Source organism: Salvia splendens, unplaced genomic scaffold (genome assembly GCF_004379255.2).
Source record: "Salvia splendens isolate huo1 unplaced genomic scaffold, SspV2 ctg561, whole genome shotgun sequence".
Lineage (NCBI taxonomy): Eukaryota > Viridiplantae > Streptophyta > Magnoliopsida > Lamiales > Lamiaceae > Salvia > Salvia splendens.
This window is the reverse complement of record NW_024599220.1, coordinates 6,842-18,023: the sequence shown is the minus strand read 5'-3', so window position 1 is coordinate 18,023 and position 11,182 is coordinate 6,842. Positions and strand designations below refer to the sequence as shown.

Below are 11,182 nucleotides of genomic sequence, written 5' to 3'. Positions count from 1 at the left end.
TTTACCATTTTTGGTAGTGGATCCTACATTCCACTAACTCATTCACACTCACATTTTATTATAAAACTAATATATAAAAGTAGGACCCGCATGCCACCAACTTTTTCAACCCATCTTCTATTACATTTCTTAAAACCCGTGTCGGGTCAAATGGTGACGAATTATTAGGGACAGAGGGAGTATTAATTTATATAAGTAAGATAACAGACTCGAATATTAATCAATGGATATTTCTATCTTCAATACGGAAAATAATATAATTAAAGAGGAAGTCTCAAATTACTCGTAATTTTGGTTTGGACGAACAGCCAGTATTATGTCTTTAGTGGATAATAATAATATTTAAATTAAAATAAGGAATTAATTTAATTTGTGAGTTAAACTGTGGCCCCAAGCCCAATCCTCCATAAATCCCTGATCTGGCCGTACAAACTACTTAATATAAAAGGGGAACGCCCAGAAGATAGATGATATACTTTGATTTTGCATGGTTTCATAGAGTAGTTTTGTATGAATCTAATCATACTTTGTCTAGTATTAGACGTATTTATATCTACTTCTCTTTTATGTTGGTATTTTGACCATTTTGTGAAGAATGTGTAGAAAAATGTACAAAATATGTGAATGTGCAGCAACTTTGGTTCGAGACGGTTCCTCTGGAGATTTTTAAAGTCCAATTAGTCCATAATTCGTACCATTCTCTTCATCTTCGAAAGAGTTTTGCGTGGGTATCTTAAACGTCTCAATCGGGTTGTTGTCATCCCTTGCGGTTATCAGAAGCCAAATCCCATCACTCTTTTCTCGTTTGAGAAATACCCTGCTTATGTCATCCAGAGCTTTCGCACTCCATAGATCATCCAGCACAATCAGGTACTTGTTCTTCATCAAGATTTGGCGTAATTTGTGTTATGTTGTGTCACAATCATCCAGCACCATGTAAGTTGATATTTTCCATTAAAAGAAATGGGGTATCCATGATTGTGGATATCGTATACAACATATGCCATCACTTAGATCAAACTTATTTCGTCAAGGTTTTTGTGAGTAAGTAAATGAAGAAAGGGTTGTTGCACGTGTGTTGTGTGCATTGTCCCTACTTCAACAAGATTTATAAATTTCCAACTTTTTCAACAATTATTACTAAGTATAAGAGGAAAGAGCAGGACCAAACCACATGGACTAAGGATCTACTTAAGATCGTTTTTATGACACGGGGTTGTTGGTTTTGGTCACCATGCCTTAGAGTTTTGAACATGGACCTAAGACTAAAGTGGGAAATACATTTACTCCACTCGATTCCATCCTTGAATTAAAACAAAATTTTCATTAATTACAAAGGCTCCAACAGTTTAAAGTATAAAAGAGGCCAACTAAAATAAATTATAAGCCCAAACATATCCTTTTATACTTAAAATTAGTCCAACTTAATATAAGAGGTGGCTCAATATTGAAGAAATATATTTATATACCCTCAAATAAGAAAGAGGAAGTAGATCAGGGATTGTAAGGATGATGCTTTCTATAAGTGTTGTTGCAACCTCAACTTTATGAAAACTTTGGTTTGGGATAGGAAAAATACAATCATCCTAAAATTATATGTCTAATAAAAGTAGATCTAAATGAAGTTAATTGGCCAGAGTTGTGATCAATGTCGAACCAATTTTAAAGACAGTACTAGAGACCAAATCTCATCCATCCATTAATCACATCTAATGGTTATTAATAATTACACATTATCTTATTTTTTATTTAATTAAATTGACACAATGGTAGATTTGGAAGACCAAAAATTATGCAGTTACGTGAATACACTTCTTCCTCCATTCCCAAATCCAATCCACTTCTCTCTCTACGTTTCTCTCTCACCGGTCCCCGGCTGGCCGGCTCCAACTACCTACCGTGCGGCCTCCCCCAACCCACTGCATTGGAGTTGAGGAAGAAGCACCACACAGCGGAGTGGATCTCCGATCTGGTGGAGATGGAGAAGCTCTCCGACTACACGTGGAACGAGGCATGCACAGCAAATCGTCGATGTGATCTGCCGATCTTTTCTCTTGTTAATATCTATCTTCTTATCTCAATCTTCCTCAAATCGTGTTGCAATCATCATCTAATCGTGATTCATCTTTGAATAAAAAGCTGGAGATATCTACACAACGAAGCCGGACGTGAAGAATTTCGATTACTTCGTGAGATCAGAATTCCGATTACTTCTTAAGCTTACCTTCAGAATCTCATGGAGAATTCCGATGTTGATGGATATTTTTTCGAGTTTTTCATGCATGTAGTATAAACAGATATATAATGAAGTAACAGTTTGGCTGAATGAAGTAATCCGCAGGTCGAATGAAGTAACGTGAACTTTATTGTGTTGAGATTTATGTAGTCAACGACAAGTTCTCGAAGAACTTGACTGTGTCATACTCCACATCTTTTGATTCATATGCATGTAGTTGTAAGATGTTTGGGAGGATTGGGTTTGTATGCAGTCACATCTTTTGGGTCTTGATAAACAAAAAAATGAAATTAATCCCTAATGAGTTACATGGAGGACGTTGGTTGAAGTCTAAATTTGTCAAGGTTGTGCATTGTGGGTTTGATGATGATATTGAAGCTGGTTGTTTTATTACTTCATTCGGATATTTCTGTTCTTCATTCCCTTACTTCTGTACTTCAGTCGTGTAGTTTCTTACTTCATTTACATTTTGAATTTGAATTTGTGAAAACTTTTTGCAAGCTTAAAGAGAATAGAATGAAGTGTTTTTATAATGACTTAATTTTTCTTTATTATAATGTTTTTCTTAGTCTTCCTTGATATATTTTCCATTTGTCATTCACTTATCAATAATCAATAGATCTCAAAAATGAACTAAGATCTCTGAAATGAACTAAATATGGTACCCAATGCAGTATTATAGGCTAATACTGAACAACATTTAAAGAGGAAAATCCGATGTTGAGGCTGGTTGTTTTATTTAGTTCAAGTAGTTATGTTCCAAATTTACTTCATTCGGATAATTATGTTCTTCATTCCCTCACTTCTGTACTTCAATCATGTAGTGTCTTACTTCATTTACATTTTGAATTTGAATTTGTTTAGACTTTTTGCAAGCTTAAAGAGAATATACTGAATTGTTTTTATAATGTCTTATTAATCTTAAAGAGAATAGACAAAATATATAGTAGGAGTAGATTATTAATCTTACTTTAAATTTTCCATTTCAATAGATCTTTGAAATGAACTAAGATTTCTGAAATGAACTAAATCTGTTACCCAATGCAGTATTATAGACTAATAATGAACAACATTAGAAAGCGTGGTACTTTATTTCAAAATGGCTCATAACAGATGTATGTCGAATACAAAACTTGATCTACTAAAATCATCATTTCTTCTTTATATACGCTGCAATCATTTTCTCAACATCAATTTCAATGTGTTTGCTTTCCTCTTCGTAATACTCCGCTGTAACATTTTTGTTGTTAAAGCTCTCGTGGCTGTTTTGGGCTAACATCAGCGCCGAACAATATTTGGCCCTCAAGCTCTGCAGCACTCCCGAACTTGATTTCTTCAAGCCACAGTTCCAACAACCTTCACGCTCACCCTTGTACGTTTCCATATGCGACATCAGAAATACTCCACAGTCTTCAACGTTATCAACTGTTCTCCATGGCATATTCAATCTCTGCATTTTGGAGTTGGACACGATCTTACAATATGCGTGGAGACCATTCTTGGCGAGGAAGTGACAAAAGTATGATCTCTGTATGTACGAAACAAATACATGTCATTTATAGTTGTGTGTATTCATATGTATGTGCTATAAAATTCAATCATAAGAGAAGAATACGAACAAATGTTTCTAGAATGTGACCATAATTTATTGTGAGGTCATTGTCATCCTCGTTTGCAGAATTGTCTATTACAACAATAGCGTTTCTCTTGAAGCAAAAACAAACATCATAATAATGTTGATTTGCACATATGGGGAAGAACACCTATTGAATGAAGTAACAAGCAACATGAATGAAGTAATAAAGTATAAGAATGAAGTACTATGAACAATCTGAAAAATGAAGTAACAGGAAACATGATTGAAGTAATATAGTGTACGAATGAAGTAACATGCAACATGAATGAAGTAATGAAGTACTATGAACAATCTGAAAAATAAAGTAACAGGAAACATGATGAAGACATAAATCAGACTTGAAGTAATACGAATGATGTTGCGAATTAGCCACCAGCAAACGATTATATTTCACCCCTAATTGAACTTGTTACCCACTGATTGATGAACTAATTACGCAAAAATCAGAAACCAAAGTAAGAAAGTATGAAGTAAAGTAGAATTTTGAAAAAATATAAAACTTCAATACAGTGTATTACATGAGGCATAACGTTTTGCCAGAACGCAATCGGCTTCCATCTGAAACAGTAAATCGAAGCAATTTTAGCCATAGACTTCAAAATAGGAAGTTCAGAAAAATAATATAATATAAACCTTCACCTTCCATTGATGAATTTCTGGTGTCAACTATTTCAAATCGTCGTGGAGATGTGGACGTCGGCTGATAGAGAGATAGATGCTGAGATCGACGGATATAGATGCTGAATCCGTGGTTAATCAACGACTATCGATCGACGACTTTCGTGTGTCAACCATTTTGAATCTATGGTTAATCGACTTGAATCAGTTTGAGATGTCGTCGATTGTAGAAGAGGAAGTTGTGATCGTCGATTTTGGCAGAGAAGCAGCGTTTGAGCGTCGATTTGTAGTAGAAGTGAGAGTTGATTTGGAGAAGAAGATGAGAGTCGCTTTGAAGAAGAAGATTCGTCGCTTTGTGGAAGAAGATTCATCGATTTGTAGAAGAATTCTTTGATTTGGAGAAGTATTCTTCGATTTGGAGAAGAAGAGAACGAGAGAGATGAGAAAGAAGATGAGAGGCGTGAATGAGGAGAAGCAGCATGGAATTTTTTTTAGCCTAGATGTAATTTGACCGAAATACCCCTGATTTGAAGTATATTGCTTACATAATGAAGTAGCGAAATTCATGAGACATGGTTTAATCTCATCCATTCAAATCTAGATCTAAGGGCCCTAATTTGGTCTCTAGTTCGGTCTTTAAGAGTGGAAATGTAAATAATAGGACTCATAGCTTTCATATCTTCCCAAGGAAATCGAGGTTAACTTTTTCAGTCTCTCAGGGAAAATTGGTTTAGCTTTTCGCTGAAGAAGAGAACCTTTCTTCACAACTAGTGTCGGCTTCTCAAGTCGAGGTAGAAGAACAAGATTGTGGAGCTGATAGTCTTGTTGATATCTGTCTCCATAGTAAGTGATTCACAACTTTTCCACATTACAAATCAGTTTCATCATCTCTTCTGTGCATATCAGCTTCTTCACCACAGACAGACAATGTGAGCAGCTTCTTCATATCAGAAGAAGCCGCGCCTTCTGGATCTGGCAAGAGATCGAAAAAGGATACAAGATGCTTCAAAAGGGGCAGCATCCAGATCTCTAATAGTAGATATACCGCATCCCTTGAGTATTTGTATTTCTTTGATCTCTTGTTGGGATGGATAATCAAAGATTGAAGATAACGAAGTCTAGATATGGCCGATGGAACCTCCATTGACATCCGGAAGCAAGGTACCTCAAGTGAAAGAGGTCAAACACAGAGGCAGGGAGGGAGTAGGCATCTGTATTCACCACATCCAACACCCTCAGCAATTTGAACTTTCGCAAACCATTAGGTTGGAAACTTATAACAGAGCGCATGGTCGAGGCATACGCTCTTGCAACCTCCCTCAGATCAAGATGAGAATTACTTATTCGTCGCTCGAAATTCTCATCTATCGCCTTGATCTTGTACACGTCACGTACCAAATCATGGACACTACCATTGCACTTGATGGCCGTGATCGAAGCCAAATTTGTTCTCATGATCTCAGTCACAATATCTTCAGCCCCCCATTGATATTTCACAAATCCTTCAGCCATCCATAACTTGACAAGCACGGAGACTCGAATTTCATAATCGTCAGGGAAGCTACACATGTATAAGAAACAAGACCCCGTAGAATGAGTCAAGTTGGTATAACTCAATAACATTATCTCTTGAAACTGCTCGTCTTCCACGATAAGTTGGTGCAAGTTCCTCCCATGAGGATTGACTCTGAACTCATTGAGACAATATACGAGCAGCTATCACAATTGCAAGGGGCAGCCCCTTACAAGCTTTTGCAATATCCTTTCCGATCTTCTCCAAATCAGATGGACATTCCCTTCTGCCAAATAGAACCGCGGCAATATATTCGCCGCTAAAATATCAGTGGCGGAAATTTTTCAGCCACAGAAACGTAGTGGCGGATTACCCACTGAGTGAAATTCCACCAGTAAAATTTAAAGTAGTGGCGGATCTTAGGACGCCATTATTAGTGGCGGAACTAGTTTCCGCCACTGAATTCCCGCCACTAACATATAATGCTATTTAGTGGCAGAATGCATCCGCCACTATAATTTTATACAGATCTTGATTATATTTATTTTATTGTTTATCCACCCTATTACGATAATTTTTCAACAAATCAATACATTTTTCATAGTAAAAATAGCAATAGATACACGAATGCTCATTTATTACTCATAACACCATCGTTTAATAACAAAATTCTAAAACTTAATTAATAACAAAATAGCGAATTAACGATTCATGTCGCTTCTCAGTCTGCTAATTCTAAAACTTAGTTAATAACAAAATAGTAATTCATGAAGTGTAGTGTCAGGTAGGCGTCATCATACATACACTCTCCAATAGAGATCCCCTTTCATTTGCCTGTTTGTCAAAGATAATAAAACAAATATTAATATAAATAATGAACTTGATTTATTACCTGTTTGTCAAAGATAATAAAACAAATATTAATATAAATAATGAACTTGGTAAATTACGTACATATGTCACTTACCATTTCATAGTCAGAGATCTTTGAATCACTTCCAAACAAAATTACTCAAAACCTATAACTTGCGAAATATCACCAGTGAACTTTTTTTTCATTTTTAAGAATCGTTGCACAGTTTGATATTCAACCAATCACATACATCCATGTGGACTCCGAACAACTTGTACGTATGAGCTCAAAGTGTAAATAAATATGATTTCATTAATCTAGGCACTATTGTATCACACTGAACATTCTAATAAGAGGGCATAATCTTAAACGCAGAAACTTATAAAACATTCAGAGAGTAGTGCAATATCCTAATCATACCTGCTTCATCAAAAAATGGTGTAAAAACAGCCAGACAAACGCATACACTAATATCTTTTCCTGCAAAAATGTAAATGAAAAAAGATGTAAGCAAATGCTTTAGCAGTTGATGAAATTCCATCCAAATCACAATGTATTAAATTATCATACAAAAACAATGTCATTAAGGAATATGAAGAGAAAGAAGGAACTGCAAAATGCATGTGTGTAGAGATAGATTGACAACTAGATAGAAATAAACAAGGCAAATATAGGAAGAAGAGATGCATAACAGCGTAAGCCATAATGATATATTACCATCGTTACATCTTTTACATTGAATGCAACATGAGAGCGCTTACCGTTGCAACAGCAGATGAGGAGTGTATTCCCCTGTCTTAACAGCGGATGGAAGATTCCTTAACAAACTAAAACGGTCAAATTTAGCGTTCTGTCAAAAGAAGAGCAAAGAGAAAACTGTCAATGTCAAGATAGGAGGAGAATATGATATTATTCAGTATAGTATGCAAGAGACCTACACATATATATAGGGAAAACTAGTACAAGTATATATATAAGGAAACCTAAATACATTAATTCTCTACAACACTCCCCCTCAAGCTTGTGCATGTATTGGTGGTGGTGGCCAAAAGAAAGATAAGGAAATGCAGGATATCAAAATCTATAAAAAACAGATTGATAACGATACAAACCAGAATTGGCTAGTGCAAATACATCCCAGGATAGTGGAGAGACACAGATAATGATTCCCTATCACGGTTCAATATGCAGCAGGTTGGAGGGGCTTCCATGGCTGCAAATTAGGACTTCATTAAAATCGGTTTGAGATCTATATTCACTAATCCAAAATGCACATCTTGAAAAAAAAAAATCAGTTTTTTACAACCCCACAAAATCACAACAAAATTTTAGGTTTTCTCATCCTGCTTTCTCCAACTTGATCTGTACATTCTAGGATGATCTATTACATTCATAGTTTGGCACTCATTTACTAAGTTAGGATAAATAACTGAATTGTTTTTCCTCACTTAAGGACAAATATTTTAGAAACAGAAAAGATTAATCAACAATTTTTGCCAAGTCGAAGCTGATATACAGCAAAAATAGCTCAAAAATCATCGATTTTCCAGCTAATTATGCATCGAAAAACACAGAAATCTACCTCTGAGAAATGTAGTGCAGCAATTCATCGGTACCAAAATACTCAGTATTGATGACAATCAATTGGCCATGGCTGCGATCGACAGCGTGGCAGCACATCTTATCCAAATGGTACGGCATTTCCCAGAGATCTCCGGTATTTCGCATGTCGATGCTCCGCCACATGGAAGGATCTCGGCAAACACTCGGCCACCACAAAAAAATTCACACAATGAAACTGCACATGCACATTTCATTTACAAAATGGAGTATGAAAATGAACCTCAATTTTCATAAATATATTTTTATTAATTTTATATCAAACTCACACAAATGCCATGACATTAGTTTCTCTTTTTTTCTCACACTCCATTTACTAATTTCTCAATGTTTGTACTGATTTTGCAAACCTTACTTGCTTTTCTTCTCAATTAGTGTTTTTCTTCTATATGGACTGTCACTTATTGCATTACACAACACATTAGAATCTGCCATAACATCAAAAGCAGTTGCAAATCCACCAAATCCAACAATCAACTATGTGATTAGAAACAATATATCACGGAAAATAAATCAACTCTTGGAAAAGGGAGAGAAATCAAACACACACACACAAACTTCATCTCCTCGTCGAATTAAACTTACACGGCAGCGGTGATGTTGTCCTGGAGAAGCAACGTCAGCTACGGAGCGGGAGCGCCGGATCTGGAGCGGCGCGACGCCGACGGGCTGGAGTGGAAAAGGGAGAGAAATCAAACACACACACACACTCAAACTTCATCTCCTCATCGAATTAAATTTACACGGTAGCGGTGATGTTGTCCTGGAGTAGCAACGTCGGCGACGGAGCGAGAGCGCCGGATCTGGAGCGGCGCGACGGCGACGGGCTGGAGTGGCGACGGCCACGGCGGGGAGGATTTATGGCGCGCGAGGAGGAAGTGTGATTTGAATAAAAATTAAAAATCACTCCCATGACATCATCAGTGGAGGGTTTTTCCGCCACTATATTTATTTTTTGTAATATTTATTTATCTTAATTAAAAATTAATTTGTAGTGGCGGAAATTCATGTCTATATTTCGTATTTTTGTCTATTTTGGTATTTTGACGTGTTCTGTGATAAATGTGCATATTTGAGCCCAAAAAGAGAGTAAAAAAGCGAAGCTGGAAATTTGGAGTTGTTCAAGACGTCCAGCGGTCCGCTGCAACACAGCCAGCGACCGCTGGCACCCACACACCGCTAAGCCAGTAGCGGTCCGCTTCGGGAAAGTTGTGCATGAAAGGAAGAACACGCCCAGCGACCACTACGGTGTGCGCAGCGACTGCTACAAGTGATCCAGAAGATATAGAATGATAGCCGCGACCGTTGAAACAAAGTGCAGTGACCGCTGTTCAAGAGACAGAGGCTACGGATCAACCCACAACGACCGTTGGTCAAGATGCAGCAGCTCACTGGGAAAACAAGGTGCAAGGAAATTTATTCAAGAATAAAAGTAAATGATATGTTTTTATTAGATGGACACTTTAAGGAATAAAAATACAAGAATAATGAAGATACAAATAGTACAAATGCTTGCATGATCAAAAGAGACAACCCTTTCCTATGTACTCTACTTTCCAAATACATTCCTACTCTTAAAAAAAAGGGAACAAAAACCAAGAAGATGAAGGTTGCTACTTTGGGAAGTAAGCATAGAGAGTGATGTGAGCAAAGATTTCCATCCATTTCTCTCTTTCGATTTCCACCTCCACAAGGCTCCAAGGAGCAACTATTGCACTTACAAAATTTACACCAAAAAGCGAAGGAGACACAAGCCAATTAAGATGAGAGAAGTAATAGGCAAAGTAGAGCAGCCAAGAGGCTACAGAGTTGGCAATAAGATCAGCCCCAAATTGTCCCATTCCAATTTGCATCATTTGGGAAACTAAACCAAGCTGACACAAGGTAGTAGAACTCAACCACAAGCCAAAACTTAAGGGATAAAGTTCCCTTCATCGAGACTCAAAGGAGCAGCCAAGGGAGGAAACCTCTTTCCCCAAAAACTTGCACCAACTTAGTATGAATGACATAAACATAAAGCTCAAAAGAAGGCCAAGTATGCAGCCCCAAAATAGGAGCACCGCCTCCCAAGATTCAGGCACAAAATGCCAACTTTCGAAGGCTATTTAAACAGCCTCAATCCCACTTCCTTCCCCCACGATTCGACACCATAAACTTACTCAAAATCAAGGAGTACCGCAAGGTGTAAGGGAGGAGCAAGGAGGAGCAAGGAGGAGCTTGAGGCAGGACATCGGTCCACCACCAAGAGGAATCATCAAAGCTAGGTAATCCCCTCAACAACACCCTCAACAACACCCTCTTTGCATCATATAGAACAAAGCCATTAGGAGCTTGAGGCAGGACATCGGTCCACCACCAAGAGGAATCATCAAAGCTAGGTAATCACCTCAACAACACCCTCTTTGCATCATATAGAACAAAGCCATTAGAGAATAGAACCTAGAATCTTAGCAGATCGCAGAATGAAACTAGGGAACAAATAAGGCTCAGCAAACCAAGTCATCACATAGCATTAGGGGCTGTTCGAACTGAGGAAGAACACAAACAATGCAGTACAGAATCTCACAGTACTCAAATGAGCTAAGTACCCCAACAAAACATGATAACAAGCTCATTCCAGTAAGCTCTCGAAGAATTAGAACATAGGATTTAAAATCCTTCAACAAGAACAGACGAAATACTCAACAATCACCAAGTTGCTGCTTA

The 11,182-nt window shown here is 37.3% G+C and overlaps 1 long non-coding RNA gene across 1 annotated transcript; it reads right to left on the bottom strand.

The window, feature by feature from the left end:
- Positions 1 to 6,905: 6,905 nt before the first annotated feature.
- Positions 6,906 to 9,313, bottom strand: LOC121790599. The gene is made up of 5 exons (XR_006048312.1): positions 9,062 to 9,313; positions 8,439 to 8,654; positions 7,969 to 8,069; positions 7,618 to 7,706; positions 6,906 to 7,336 (listed from the first exon to the last, which is right to left on the bottom strand). It is a non-coding gene; the product is annotated as an uncharacterized LOC121790599 (long non-coding RNA).
- Positions 9,314 to 11,182: the final 1,869 nt, after the last annotated feature.